This window comes from Balaenoptera ricei, chromosome 10, assembly GCF_028023285.1.
Source record: "Balaenoptera ricei isolate mBalRic1 chromosome 10, mBalRic1.hap2, whole genome shotgun sequence".
Classification (NCBI taxonomy): domain Eukaryota; kingdom Metazoa; phylum Chordata; class Mammalia; order Artiodactyla; family Balaenopteridae; genus Balaenoptera; species Balaenoptera ricei.
This window is the reverse complement of record NC_082648.1, coordinates 59,794,753-59,809,829: the sequence shown is the minus strand read 5'-3', so window position 1 is coordinate 59,809,829 and position 15,077 is coordinate 59,794,753. Positions and strand designations below refer to the sequence as shown.

The window sequence follows — 15,077 nt, the reverse complement described above, 5'->3', positions numbered from 1 at the left end:
TGTCCTGGTTATTCTTAAGCATTTGCTCCTCCATATGAATTTTAAAATCACTTTATCAAGTTCCAAGAAATTCTTGTGAGGATTTTGGTTGCTATTTTATTTAATTTGTAGACTAATTTGGGTTATTAAAATATTTACAATATTGAGCATTCCTATCCATAAATATAGTTTACTTTCTACTTAAGTTTTTCTTTAGATCCTTCAGTAACATTTTATAGATTATCATAACTTGTTGCACAATTTTTTACTTATAATTCAATAAAGTTTTTATTGCTTTTTTAAAATGAAATCTAAAAACATCTAATCTTTGTGTGTGTTTGTGTGTGATGGAAAGCTACTAATTTTTCTTTGCTCATTTTCTATGTGGTCACCTTACTGAACTCTAGTTCACAAAGTTCTAGGTAAATGACTTCGTTTCTTTTCAATCTATATATTTACAAACTTATTTTTATTCCAATTTATATACAATTTATTTATTGTCTTGGTATTTCCACCTACAGAGGGTTGAATTGAGATTTTATTTCTTTTTATTTATCTAAATTTTCTGCAAAGAGATAGTTGTTGCTTTCATAGTCAGAAAAAAATCAATAAGCATTGTTTCTCAGGATTTGGAAAATGAATGTTCAAGAGGATAATTAAATATTTAACTTAAAATTTTAATTCACTGTCTTTTACTACTTTGTTGAAAAAAAGTGTTATATTTTATTTCTTCTATTAACATTCTTTTAGAAAAACATTAAACCTTAATATTTGTTCTAAGGATCTACTTAAATCTACTCTGTTTCATATTCACCACATTTACTCTTGGTTTTTGAACAGAAAAATGGAGCTTGTAGCTCCATCTGGATTCTGAAGATGGTCATAATACTTCTCCTTCCTGAGATTTAACTAGTCAAGCTAACTTTTCTTGAAAGTTATCAGCAACACTGAAATGCATTATATTTACATGAAGTTTGGTCTTATTTATTTGCCTTTGCATCACTCTACCTAATTGCTCCCTTGTGTGTTTCATGTCAACCATTAAGTTCAGTGATTTACTTTAGCAAATTGTTTATGGAGAGTTATCAATTTCTTTCCCCAAATTTCCACATTTACTCTGGTTTATTTTCTTGTCATCGTGTATGAGTGTGTGTGTGTGTCTGTCTGTATATGATATACATGAATGTATGTATACACATAGATTTAGCTCACACACACACATACATCACTGTATATCAGTATTTCTCAAATGGGCTTTCATGACTTCTCAGAGAACATCTGGAATCACTTTCCTATAACATTGTTTCCAAATATGCTGTGATACATATTTTAAGAGGAGAGCCAATATTTCACTTTTAATTAAAAAGAATATTCTCAAAATATTACAATAATCCAATACTACCCTTGGATATTTCAGTAGGCGTAAGCAATTGCTGACAATCCATGCTTCCTTCAGTACTGGTGATATGTTATCCTGTAACATGAGGTCATTTGATAGTTGTTTCTATGAGAATGGTGTCCATGGATAAATTTTACTTGTACTGAGTATGTATCTGTTGTATGATTTTTGGCATTGATAAGAGAAAAGGAAATAAAATGTGACTGGACAGTTAACCTGTCAGAATTCTCTGTCTTTCTGTTTTTCTGTCTTGCACATGTCGTTCTTAGTTTATAAATCCATGCAGTGGTGAGATATTTGCTGTACCTGAAGTGGTTAGATATACAAAGTCCAGTCCCAAGAGAATAATGATTTCCTACTGGTAATTATGACTGTGATTTTGAGAGCTGCCTTCAGAGAGAAGTGGTATTTTGGCTTAACAGGGTTTAGGCTGGGCAAAATGACATTTCTCCAGATGTTACCCTTGAAAATCAAAATCTGTGTGAAACCTCTAATAAACAAACTGTTCAATAAATGTTAGTAGCAATTAGGAGCCATTGCAGTTTGTTTTCCCTGAATAACAGTTATTTAACTTTTATATATTTTCCAGTTAACCTTATTTCAAATATTTGAGATCATTTCAAATTACTTTCTATCATTTTATATGTTATTTAGCTACTTTTATACTCCTAATGATCACCCCTGAGAGCACATTTCTATAGTGTGTCTTTAAAAAGGTTGACTCTCTAAAGTGGAAAAAAAATTTTTTAATAAAAAAAAAAACCCCAAATTTGAATTGATTTCTATCTGTCTCATTCAGCATAGAGAAATTAATAAATTTTGCTCAGTGGAGTGTGTTGGATGTTGTGATTATCAATGCAAACTATCAACCTGTGTTGTTCCAGGTTGAATAGAAGATTACAAGTACAATTTCTGGCAAAGTTCATGCACTACTTTTACACACAGTATTGCAGGCATTGATTTTTATTCACATGACTAACACATAAATTAAGAAGTAAAATCAATGTTCGTATGACTTCCTTTTCAAATAATGAAAAGGCAGTGAGTTTTTCTGAAGTCTTCTAGTCTAGATTCAAATTGGCCATAATGTACACATAGACCCCTCCAATGGTGAACCACCCTTGGGACCTGATGAGCTCCTAAAGGGCTAAAAGGGGCTTGAACAGAGGGGCAGCTTCTCCCCTTGAACTTTCCTCTGGTTTTCTCCTTTTCTCTTTCCAATTATGTCCACATTCTTATGTTCTGCAGTCTCTTCCAAAACTCTCTTCAGCATCTGTATTTTATTGTAGCTTGGTCCTGATGTGCTGCTGGCATGGTCAAGGAGAAGAGGCTGAAGTTAGGAAGTTGCTTCTGGCACCATGCCTGTTCCCAAAGTTGACCAAAATATGATGATAGTAGGATAAGATATGAATTGTTACATGGTTCATATATGTGCCAGTATTTTAAATAACATTCTGTTTTGTACTTTGTATTTTCTTCAAAGAAATCCTGCATATTTCAAAATCAAGGATATTCTTCTATATTAAGGTTTATATTTGTCCCATTTAGATCATTAATCAAAGTGGAATTTTTTTTTGTCTACAGTACGAGGTTGGAATCCCATTACTTTATTCCCCCATATGGATAACCAGTTGCTCCAGTACCATATATTTACTGGTCATCTTTACTGGTCTGCACCTCTGTCATATATCATGTCCATTTAGAAATAACAGACTCTGTTCTGTTACACTGGTTTATTTGTCTCTCTATGCTCTATACTGCACTGCTTTAATTATTATAGCTTTATAAGTATTCTAAGTACCTGAAGAGTAAGTAGTCACATCTTATTCTCTTTCAGTGTCATCTTAGGTATTAGACATTGCTTTCATATAAATTTTAGAATCATATTATCACTTTTACCAAAGAGTATCTGATGAGATTTTGATTAAAATTGCATAAAACATCGATTTGGAAATAATGGAAATATTTATCTTATTGAGTCTCCCAACCAATCAACGTGGGATATCTATCTGTTTAGGCCTTTTTGAAAGTCTTTCAAAGTTTAAAAATTTTCTTCAGAAGATTTTGTGTATATTAAATTTGTAGCTATTTTATGTTTTTGTGACTAAGTGATACATTTTTAAAATTTCAGCATCTCATTCTTCCATTGTTGCTGATATGTAGAAATACAATAATTTTCTACATTTATTTTTCATTCCCCAAACTCGGTAACTATCCTATTAATTCTAATACTTTATTGTTTAGATTTTCTATCTACACAATCTTATTGAACGGTAGACACCGGTGCTCCTCCTCTTCGGGCTTGTGGACTTGGAGTAATTACACCACCAGTTTTGCTGGATCTCCAGCCTACAGATGGACGATTGTGGACTTCTCGGCCTCTGTAGCCACGTGAGTTAAATTCTGTAGTAAATCTCCTCTTGTATATATCTGTGTATTTCCATCCAATTGGTTCTGTTTCTCTGGAGGATCCTGACTAATACAGAAGCAAGTTCTTCCCCAGAGCCTCCAGATCAGAGTTCAGCCCAGCCCACACGTAGATGACAGTCTTGGGAGATCCTGAGCAAAAACCATTCAAGCCCCCTCAGACTTCTGCCATACAGAACTACGAGATAATACATAAGTGCTGTTTTGAGCAGCTAAGTCTGTGGTAATTTGTTACACACCAATGGAAAACTAACACACTTACTTTTTTTCCCTGATTTCTAATTAAATCACATCTTGGTTAGATACTGTGACTGTAATAAACTTTTTTTGACATTTGTTAAGGCATGTCTTATGGCCCAGTGTGCGGTCACCTTTTGTAAATGCATGGTGTGTTCTGGATGAAAATATGCATTCTGCCCATGTTGAATACTGTTAGACACACAGACACACGCACATTCACTAGATAAAACTTGTTATTTGTGTTGTTCCCATCTTCTCTTCTATATTTTTAAGGTTTGATTGTTTCTGCCTGCTTAATCTATCAACTTCTTAAAAATGTGCATTAAAACCTCTCATTATGCAAGATAGCTGTAGAGACTAATGATTTACATATTGTGTAGCACATAGTAGGCATTTTACTAATTATTTTTACTGAGTATTTACACTTTCATACTATAAATAATAATGACAGTTTATAGTGCTTTATCATTCTATAATACATTTTTTATGTCCACTGACTATTTAATTTTTATCCAAACTTGTGAAGCAGATTTTTTTTTTCATTTCCATATTAAGAAGCCAAAGTTCAGGCAGATTAATGACCTTCCCAAGGTCAAGCAGCTAGGAGGCAATAAGCCTGGTAGGAACCGCAAATATTTTGACTCCATGTTCAAATTTCTTTTCATTAGACCAGACAAAATTTCTTTGAAATAAATAAATACTTATTATTATATTATTTTTGACCAAATACAGCTAATATTTAGAGTCTGCCACATATATAAATTGTACATCAAGGCAATGTTATAGGTGAAATATGATTCCTATCTAATAATTTACTTGGTAAATAAGAAGATATTGCTTCTGATCACTATAAGTGCCAATGTAAAAAACATTATGGTTTATTCTTCAAAGTACAATTTTATAATTACAACAGGATATGATTGATATACTCACCATTTTTCATGTGTATGTGTGTATATTCATTTTTGAATAACAAAGGAGTAAGATTTGTTCTTTCTACCCTAGCAATGTTTAAATTAATCTGGACCTAATTTGTTTGGATACCATATTTACCACCATCTTTACATTGGTTTCATTTGCATGATTTCTCAGTGACAGCTCAAAGCAAAAATGCTTTTCAGAAATTAATATGCACTTAAGTGGACTCAGAGCCTTTGTATTATATATTCTTAGATCTCCAGGAAAGTTGTTAATAGTAATCAAATGCCACATGAATGTTATTGAATGAATATGCCCATGTTAAGACTGTGACCAATTAAATACACTGAAATAGCAAACTGAAAGTATAAAATTGAGTCAATCAAAAGATTTGAGTTCACTCCCCACTTAATTGACTAGTTGTTGTGGTGTCACATAAACACAGTCTTAGTTTATTCCTTTTTGTTGATGGGGTTGACATGAGTAAAACTTAATTTAAAACCTTAAGAAAGACTAAAATTTTCTTTGACAGTTATTGGAAGTTTTTCAACTCCCCCTCTCTTTCTGAGCTGTTGCATTAGTAACTGTGGTTTTGACTCACTGACAATTGGAAGAAACTTGAGAAGAAATTTTGCAGGCTGTCATTTCTTCTCCATTTGAGCTAATCTTCATCGGGCTGTTGGCAATATCATTTGGCTTAAGACTATGATGAGGCGTAAAATGAGTATTATTTATTCCCAGACTGGCTAACACTATTGCTTTGATACAGTTGTTGGGGAAAATATGCAGGTTCTATTGGAGTTAGAGATGTACCTCTTGAACAAAAATGTTTGCTGATTTTTTTAAGTGATAAGAAACATGAAAAGCTTCGTAGGGATTTGAATTTTAATCAAAGATTCTGATTCCAAAATTTTTGCTACTGTAAAAGACAGAATTTTTTTCCTGCCATTGAAAAATATATTTTCTCATGTGTACTATAGCCTGCTTTATTGCTAAGAATCTTTCAAAGTTTGATCTTTAAAAATGTAGACCATAAATGCATCTCCCACACTGGCCCAAACAATGTCTTGGATGCAGTAGCTTTTCTTTCTTGACTGCAGAAATAAGTTATAAAAGGTGATGATTGCTTAGCCATTGTTATTAGGAGAACCCAGGTAGACTGATGGGTTCTCGAGAACAACATCCTATGATAAGTTTCTGGAAGGAGCCTTTGTGGAACAGCACTGGTTGATGAGTTCTTAGGAGGTTGACTGAATGAATGCACCTTTAACCTTAGTGCTGGCCAACCTTGCTCAGGCTGGGTCTTCTACTTAATACCAGTCCAACTCATGTTGTGTGACTGCTTCACAAATGCATGATGAAAAATAAAATGGTTTAATTATTTCTGAATTGATGGATCCTTTCAGTTTTGCATTAGCTCTAGACTTTTTACACTGAAAGGGTTATGAAAATCTACTTCGCTCACGTAGTATTGAAGAAACAGACAAGGAGGTTGTGACTTGCTCAAGGTCAAACAACTAGAGGCAGAGCCAAGACTTAAATCCAAATCTGCACAAGCGCTCTTTTTTCCAGGCAAGAAAGCCAAGATCAAGTGTTTTTCATCATCAGAGTGTGAGGGAAAAAAGTGAGGTCTCTTTCCAAAATGAACCCTATCTTTTCCTGACAGTGGTCTGAGATATCAGAAATAGAATATGTTTGATTATTGATCCTGAATTATCCATATGCATTTGTTTTAAAAATGGTAACCCTTGTTATTTTAGAGTGTGCACGCCTACATGGTCACACCACAATTCATTGAGAATTTAGGACAGACAGGGTATTTATTGGAAAGTCATCTTCTGCTCAGCTCTTAAATGAATCCATTTATCTGTAGCACTGAACTTCATATCTGTCCAAATCTTCTCTTTATATTAGCTATAACTAAAGCTGAACGAGATTTGAAAGCTTTAAAGTAATGTCAGCTAAACTGATAAGACCAATGGCTGACATAAGTCGCTGAATAGCATGGTTAAATGGTCACAGTGTAAACCATACATATCAAATGCCCTGGCACCGCTCTTTTGGAGTGGTCCAGATCCAAAGCAGGGAGCTTTGAAAGGATATAGAACTGAAAAGAATGACCATGAGAGTATTTATGAAAATGAATTTTTACCTTCTACCCTAGGGAGCAGAAAGAGAGGAACAAAGGTAGGTAACTTCAAGAAAAGAGTCAGGTATTTGACTGGGGATCTGCATTTTGTGCTTTGATGGAGTTTGCGGGGTAGATGCCCAGGAGACCCTCCCTAGTAGAGGGGCTTGAGGGAGCTTTCATCGTCCTGTTCAGGGAGGCTGCCCAAGCCTGTGTGAATCCCCATAAGCAATCCCAAAGGCATCGTGGAGTTAGCTTCATTCCAAACGCAGCAAGAACAGCCAAAAGAAAACATGTGATACCAAAAACAGTTTTAAGAGAGGGGCTTGGGGGAAAAGATTGGAATAGGAGGAAGAAGGGGAGGAGAAGAAGGAGAGGAAGCGAGAGAGAGAGAGAGAGAGAGAGAGAGAGAGATCAGTATCAATCTGTGGAATATGTCAGCCTCAAAAATTAAAGCCCTAAGCCACGTGACCTTGATTCTTGAAACACTATCTGTGACCTCAGTTTGAAACTAGTTTATAAAAAAAAAATAGAAGTAATGTGTTCTTTAAAAAAAACATAGGGACACATATTTAGGAGACTTCTCTCTGTCTAGGAACTTTCCCTGGTTCGGTATTCTGGGCTACAAAGCAAGCTACAAAGTTCTTGCATGAGAGTGTAATAATGTAATACCTTTATACAAGCAAAGTCAGGAGCTATCAGCCAACCTCCCAGCTTTTTGATATTATGAAAAAGGTTAGAAGAAAGTTCTTTTTAAAAAAACTGCTTCATTAAATTTGCTAAATTGTTCAGGCATATAGTCAATAACAAAGCAAGTGGAAAGAAGCAACCTTGTTTACAAGTGACCATTAGTTGTTCCTTGATTTAAAGAAATGAGGTTGAGTAACCAACTCCAGCTTGCCATGCAAAAGGCTACCATGTAACAGAAAACTGACTTGGCAAACTGAACAGGACAGTGTTCTGGGTTCAATCATTTTGTGGGTCAGTTAGCTTTGTTGTGCTCTAAATTCTAACCATTTCTCCCATGTATACTGTTGCTTGGAAACAGAAAGTAGAATAATACGTAAGAAACCAAATCCATCCCTACTACTGGAAAAGCAAATGAATGCCCTCAAAATGTATGTTGTACATTGGTTGATGGGTGGTAGCATTGTCTTCTTGTACAAAGATTAGCAAAAATACAGTGACCTCTCAGAAAAAGCTCAGAAATTAAAATCAAAATGTATCTAGATCATTGTTTTCTTAAATAGAATATACATACTTACAGACAATGTGTATCATAATTTGTGGAAGAACTCACAGGAAGATACATTAGATTCAGTTCAACAGACTTTTTAATGTTGCCACAAAAGCAGCAGGAGACAATATTTATAGCTTCTTTACTGGTGGTAGACCTCATAAGTTGGCTTCAATCAAGCATCACCCCCACCCCTAAGTTTCTTTTTTTTAAGTCTAAGCCTTCATAAATGCATACATGTACAGTTTTAATTTGGATTCAAAATAGGTTCTTGGATGAAAAATGTCATACATTTTTTGTGTAGTTGTATAAGTAACATTTAGCTAAAGATAGAAGGTAAAACTTCTTTTAAGTGGAACAAACGGATATGCAGGTATAGTTTTACTTTTAGAGCTACGGTTAAATACCATATTTACTTCCCTAGGGGGTTACTAGCATATTGGGTTACCAATCTATAATGCATTTACCCAAAATGGTAAAAGTATATGTAACCTCTTAGGTCTGTGTTGACATATATATGACATTACAACACTTTGAAATGTTGTGATTGATCCCATTTAACTCAGTGGGCCATGAGGAAGAGTCAATTTCAGAATGATTAATGAAGGGCAGGGTAAAACTCAGGAAGCTCCAGAAAAAAGAGAAACTGCTTGATCCTCCAGGGCAGCCATCTTCTCTGGTTCCCTTATAAAATTGAGTAAAGTAGATCAAATCCCCTCAGCTTCCCAAGGTTCAGATCTAATAAGTGGCATAGTATTATATCCAGTTATGCACCCATGTACATCTTTTAGGATTTCTGACTTAAGGTGACACAAATGTCTCAAGGAAGAGCTCAGACCTTTTTCAGGAAGCGTTGGAGAACACATTTCAAATTTGAAATACTAAGCCCTGAAATTTTTCAGATGAAATACTAAGCTCTGAAAATTTTCAAATGGATGTTGGCATAAAGTTTATCAAGGAGGGGAAGGCAGCCTTCAGTCTCAACAGAATGTACTGTTTGCAGGTCAATTGCTGAGCCATTGACTGAATAACTGAATGTCAAATCAAATTTTGTTGCTATAACAACCAAACTAACTGGCCCATTAAGGGTTGATCCTGGTCAGTAATCCAATCTGTTGTTCAGAGTATGACTGTTTTGAATGTCCCCAAAACTAATTTCATCAGGAGACTATTGAATTGGTGCCATCAGGTCTCAGAATGTTGAGAAAGGACCTACTGAGGCCTTCGGTTTCTTTCCTGAGTGTAGAATGACACAGAAACAAAACAATTCATATATTTGTTTTCTACTTTTGTTCTCCAATTATGGCATTTGGCATTTGGGGGGCACTTTAAAAGTGGAATGAATACTTTGGGTTAAATTGAACACAAATAGAGAAAAGCCAACAGTAAAAGGACTTTATTTTCTCCAGTCACATTTCAAAAGGTTACATTTATTTATAAATATCAGAGCTATAAGAGGAAACATAAAAAAGTAAACATATAAATTAGAATGCTTAAACCTGCTAGTAATTAAAGAAATGAAAATTAAAATGATAATAGGGATCCTGTGAGCTTGGGCCAGAAGATCAAGCAGCTGTGGCAGCTGCCAGGAGATTGGCATTGTAAATGTGTAGAGTCATTTTGAAAAACAATCTGACAATAAATTTTAAGAACCAGAAAATATTTCCCTACCATTGAAAATTTTTATCCTAAGGCAACAGTTCACAAGAAGAAAAAGGTTACAGTTGTGAAAACGTTTGTGGCAGACGGATTGGTTCATCCTTGTAAAAATGTGGGAGGACTCGAAATGTTACACTTCAGAGGAATGGACAGATAAGATCATAGTTCTTTTTTATTTGTTTATTTATTTATTTATTTATTTATTTATGGCTGTGTTGGGTCTTCGTTTCTGTGCGAGGGCTTTCTCTAGTTGTGGCGAGCGGGGGCCACTCTTCATCGCGGTGCGTGGGCCTCTCACTATCGTGGCCTCTCTTGTTGTGGAGCACAGGCTCCAGACGCGCAGGCTCAGTAGTTGTGGCTCACAGGCCTAGTTGTTCCGCGGCATGTGGGATCTTCCCAGACCAGGGCTTGAACCCGTGTCCCCTGGATTGGCAGGCAGATTCTCAACCACTGCGCCGCCAGGGAAGCCCCCATAGTTCTTTTTTGTTTTTTTAAAGCTCAAGCATTCAGTTTACTTACAGAAATTATACAATTATACATTGCTTCACAAAGGCAGCAAACACAAGATCATAGTTCTTGATAGAATATTACTAAGCAGCCATGAAAAGTTTTAAGTATGGGCAACGCGAAGAATGTTAAGTGAAAAAAAAGGAATACAAAATCTCTATATTCGTCATGATTACAATATGTGGTATATGTTTATATACGGACAAGAAGTGAAGTGAAACAGAAGAAATAAAAATCAGTTGTCTTCGAGTGGAGAAAATTGGAGTCATATAGATTGAGCCCTAAATATATATATATGAGCAAATGTATCTCTTCTGAAATCACTAGGTATATGGTATTATAATGAAGTTAAAACACTAAATGAACCAAAAATGTTATATTGTAAACTTTGGAGCATTTTGAATTTGAGACTTAGAGAACAGTGAGAAGCATAAACCTAAAAATGTTCCTTATAGCTATGCTTTTGCTTTCAACCCCTTTTCTTTCCTTTTTTTTTTTTTATTACAAAAGCAACATAAAATACACAAAAAAAGCCAAAAGAACAATCCATCATTCATCCCCACCCTGTCTCTCACTTTATTCCAACCCTCCTACCATGAATACTATTTAGTGACTTTATACAAAGTAGTCTGAATTTGTAAAGCCAACTTCTATTGTTAGACAGTTTCTTTCCTTTTTTCCATCATTTACTAGCAACGAGTAGCCACTACCATTTATTGATTCAGGCAAAGTGCCAGTTACTGTACTCTTAGTTGTTGGGCTAATATCAAGTAGCTGATGAGAGAGAGAGATATCTTAGTCCCACTTTTATAGAAATGAGAGAGCTGATGTCCACAATTACCTGCTAGGAAGCGGTAGGGCTGGGAACCCAAAGCAGTTCTGACTGCAGAGTGCATGCTCTTCAACACTAGTGTCTGTTGTAAGCAGTACCACACTTATAGCAGGGCAGCCTTGGGAGCCAAGAAGGGGACCAAGCTTCAGCACTCTTTCTCCCGTGGGACTTGCTTTGCAAATCCCTCTGTAGTGGCTGGGACCAGCCAAGCAGGCAGGGCCAGCAGGAGGATGTCCCCCCCAGACCTGGTCTGCACGTGCCTCCGTCTCCTTGTTTCCTGCTTTGGTGCTTTCTCCCACTCTCAGGCATGCGCTCTCAGGTGTTCTAGTACTCCTACTCACAACTTGAGGTTATCTCTTGATGGGCCTGTGGTTATAGCAGAGTGACTGGCTGCAGGTCACTCCTGCTGGTCAAAGTGGCATTTTTCCTTCACAGGATCGTGAGCAATTCTAACAATAACACTGGGATGTCAGCTCGTGGTCCTCCTGAAAGCCACTCGGATCCTAAGATGTATTATTATTTTTACCATGGCTGAGGCAATCTTACCATGCTGTGTAAATTTTGGAGAATCCCATTATCATAGCATCTAAGATATGAAATGGATACTTATCAGAACCATAGCTGAGCTCCCCTCGGCATGCATTGGATTACCCTCCTTTTACATCCTAAGAGCCCCCTGGCGTGCCTTGACCCAGACTTCTCCAAAAGAGACCACTCCTTCCACTATCTTCACTCACGAGGAAACTGCCAACTGCTTTCTTCTGTCTCCATCAGGCAGACCTGGGTTAGAATCCTAATTCTGTCCCATACCAGTCGTACCAGTCCTTTACCAACTCTTCATTTCTGTGTCCGTAAAATGAATACATCGACATCTAATTCACAGAGTGTGTAAAAATTGTTTAACCTACTGCCTGGTACACATAGGTCCTTGGACTGGTAGATATCCATATAAGCTTTATTTACCATTCCACCTGAACAGAAGCTAGGATTCAGCCATTCTCAATCCTGCCCTCTCTATACCCTAGAATTCCTTCTTTATTCTCTACCCTACTCACCATGCACATTCCTGGCCTTCACTCGCTGCCACCATCTGCTTTCCATGTTTCCATTCCAGTACTGCTAATTACAGTATTATGCTGGCAGCTACTAACTCATGCTACATAATCTGTGCTCTCTGACCTCAGTCTGCTTGGTCCTCATTGCAAGTTTTATTTCTCTCCTGCTAGATTGAAATTGCCATAGTAACTTCCCCAAATCGACATTCTTTTAAAGAACCCAGTTGCATGCCCACCTTCTTTACTCTCAACAGATTATCTGGCCTCCTGTTACGAAGAAGATCACCACTGTATAGCAAAGGGTGTGACAGCATAAATCAATACTGTAATAATCTTGCTAAAGCATCCCTATTAGAAGAACTATTATTTCTCTCCTGAAAATCATTCAGTGTCTGTCCTCACATACAAAGCAATATCATGATCATGATTTTGGCTTGATTTCATTTCCTTTTTCTGAACCCTACATGTCAACCAATCTGAACAGGAACCCCAAATCTCTTTCTATTCCATCTTTGTACTTACATTATGACCATTTCTTTTTTTTTAGAATGTCATTCCCCTGCATTTTCTATGTATCAAAATTCTGCCCGTCCTTCAGCACCATAATTAAAATTTCATATGCTCCATAAAAAACCTTCTGTGATTATTCCAGCTCACTTTCCTATTTTAAAACATATTGCTCTTTGTTCTACTTGTAGGGTGCATTCCACTCTTTATTATGTCATTTGCCTACGTTGCATCCCTCCTCTGAGAATATAAGCTTCTTAAGAAAATGCAACCAGGAGTTACATATATTTATAAGTTCTTAGGAAGCCATTGTTGGAGTAGTTCACAGCCAATGAAGAGGGCAGGTTTAAAGGACCCCCTGTACTCTTTTCCTTCTCGCTGTCTTTGAAGTCTCTTTGAAGTGAAAGAAACCTCTACCCAGAGAAAAGCTCCTCAGGGAAACAGGTCAGATGAGGATGAGGTCCTGTGTGCTCCAGTAGGGATCTTTGGAACTGAAGAGACAGAGCAGAGGGAAGAGGGTACACTTGAAACGTGGTCCAGAGGGCTTTGCTGTCTCCTATTGCTAAACAGTGTCAATGACCCTGTAATTTTCTCTGAGGCTGAGAAGTCACTTCAGTCCCAACCTTCGGGTTTTACAGATAACTCTGCCAAGAAAAGCTGCTTCTGCCTGGAACTTGATTCATGGTGATCTCAGTTTGAGTGTCTCACAAACTGAGAAATGCAAAATCCTAGTCAATATGCCTCATGTCACGCCCTTTTCCTTAAAGAGCTTGGGATAAGCACAGAAAGAATAGAGAGCCAGAAAGGAAGATAAAAAAAGCACTGATTCAAAATGCATGTGTGTGTATACATATATATCACCCTTAATACCAGCAGCACCATCAGAACAAGACTTTTTGTCCTTTATTAGATCTCATCGTATGCATGGAGACTCTTTGGAACAAGCATAATCTTCCACTACAATGTTGAGCTAAGCCTTCCAATAAAAATAAAGCCTAAGTTCTTAAGCAAAATGCTGTACAATCTTGTATTTCTCATTGCGTGTTTCTTAGCTACAACATTAATCCCAAATAGTTTTTAGAATCTCCTCTCCATCAAAAATAGAGGGAGATCTGAATACATCTTTTTAAAGTATCCTATTTACAATCAGAAAGGTGCCTCTTTACTTCTCTTTCTATGAAACAGTGACATCTACTGCTCGGTGGGGCTAATCCTGGGGGATATTCTAAGGCTAGAACCACCAGTGATTCAGCTCTTCTGCCTTTGGAGTCAGAGGCAGGACCACAGTCACTATCTCTTCCACTTCCCCGTCCTGCTTAGGCCCCTCCATAACACTATAATGTTTGAACTTCTGCACAAATTGCATTCTCTTCTTTCTGGATTAATTCCTTCTATAACAATTCTGTCACAAAGTCTTTCCTCATACCGAGCCCAAACTTGTTTCTTTTTAACATGTAACTTTCTCTTAGCCTTATCCTTGGACTAGTGTTCAACAAGTAAAATTCCTTTTCCACATGACAGCCCTAAAGAAAAAAAGTTGTCGTATCCCATCAGTTTTCTTTTTCCACCTAAATAATGTCACTTCCTTTGGCCCTCCTGGATATTATTTTAAGCCCCTCTCTACATCTTTCCTAGTCTCTACATGTTCTTCTATTGATTCACATACATCAGAAAAATAAAAGTGTGCATGCCACCAAAGGTCTATCATTATATAAATGAGTGACTTCATCCTTAAATGGCAGTCATGGCATAGTGGGTAAGCAAGTGGAATTTGAAGAGAGAAGACCTGGGTTCAATCCTGGCTCCTCCACATAAGCTATAGGTCTTATGCAAATTACCCAGCAGTTCCAAACCTTTATTTACTAGGCTGTAAAATGAACGTGACAATAATAGCCACCTAGTAGGTTTGCTCCAAGGCTTAAAATGAAATTCAATGAGGCATTGTGTGAAGAGCACTTAGCACAGGTAATCTGAGTACGCAATAAATGGAAGCCTTCTTGGTATTAACCAGCTGCTGCTAAACTATATAAACAAACATGAGAAAAGTTGAGGAGAAATGGGAAGTAAGAAGCAAAAGAGGAAATAGAAGAAATAAGGAATGCGCAGCATGTTTTAAATTAACTACAAAATGTAAAGTTTCTTAAAGTCTGAGCCAATTTTATGCATATCCTATGTGCCGAGCTCATATC

General features: G+C 36.6%; 1 long non-coding RNA gene across 1 annotated transcript in view; it reads left to right on the top strand.

The window, feature by feature from the left end:
• LOC132372618 (uncharacterized) overlaps positions 1-15,077 on the top strand; it is a 59,484-nt gene that overhangs the window by 22,048 nt on the left and 22,359 nt on the right. Inside the window, exon 2 of the long non-coding RNA XR_009505213.1 lies at positions 3,623-3,769. This is a non-coding gene — a long non-coding RNA (uncharacterized LOC132372618). The remainder of the gene's footprint in view (positions 1-3,622; positions 3,770-15,077) is intronic.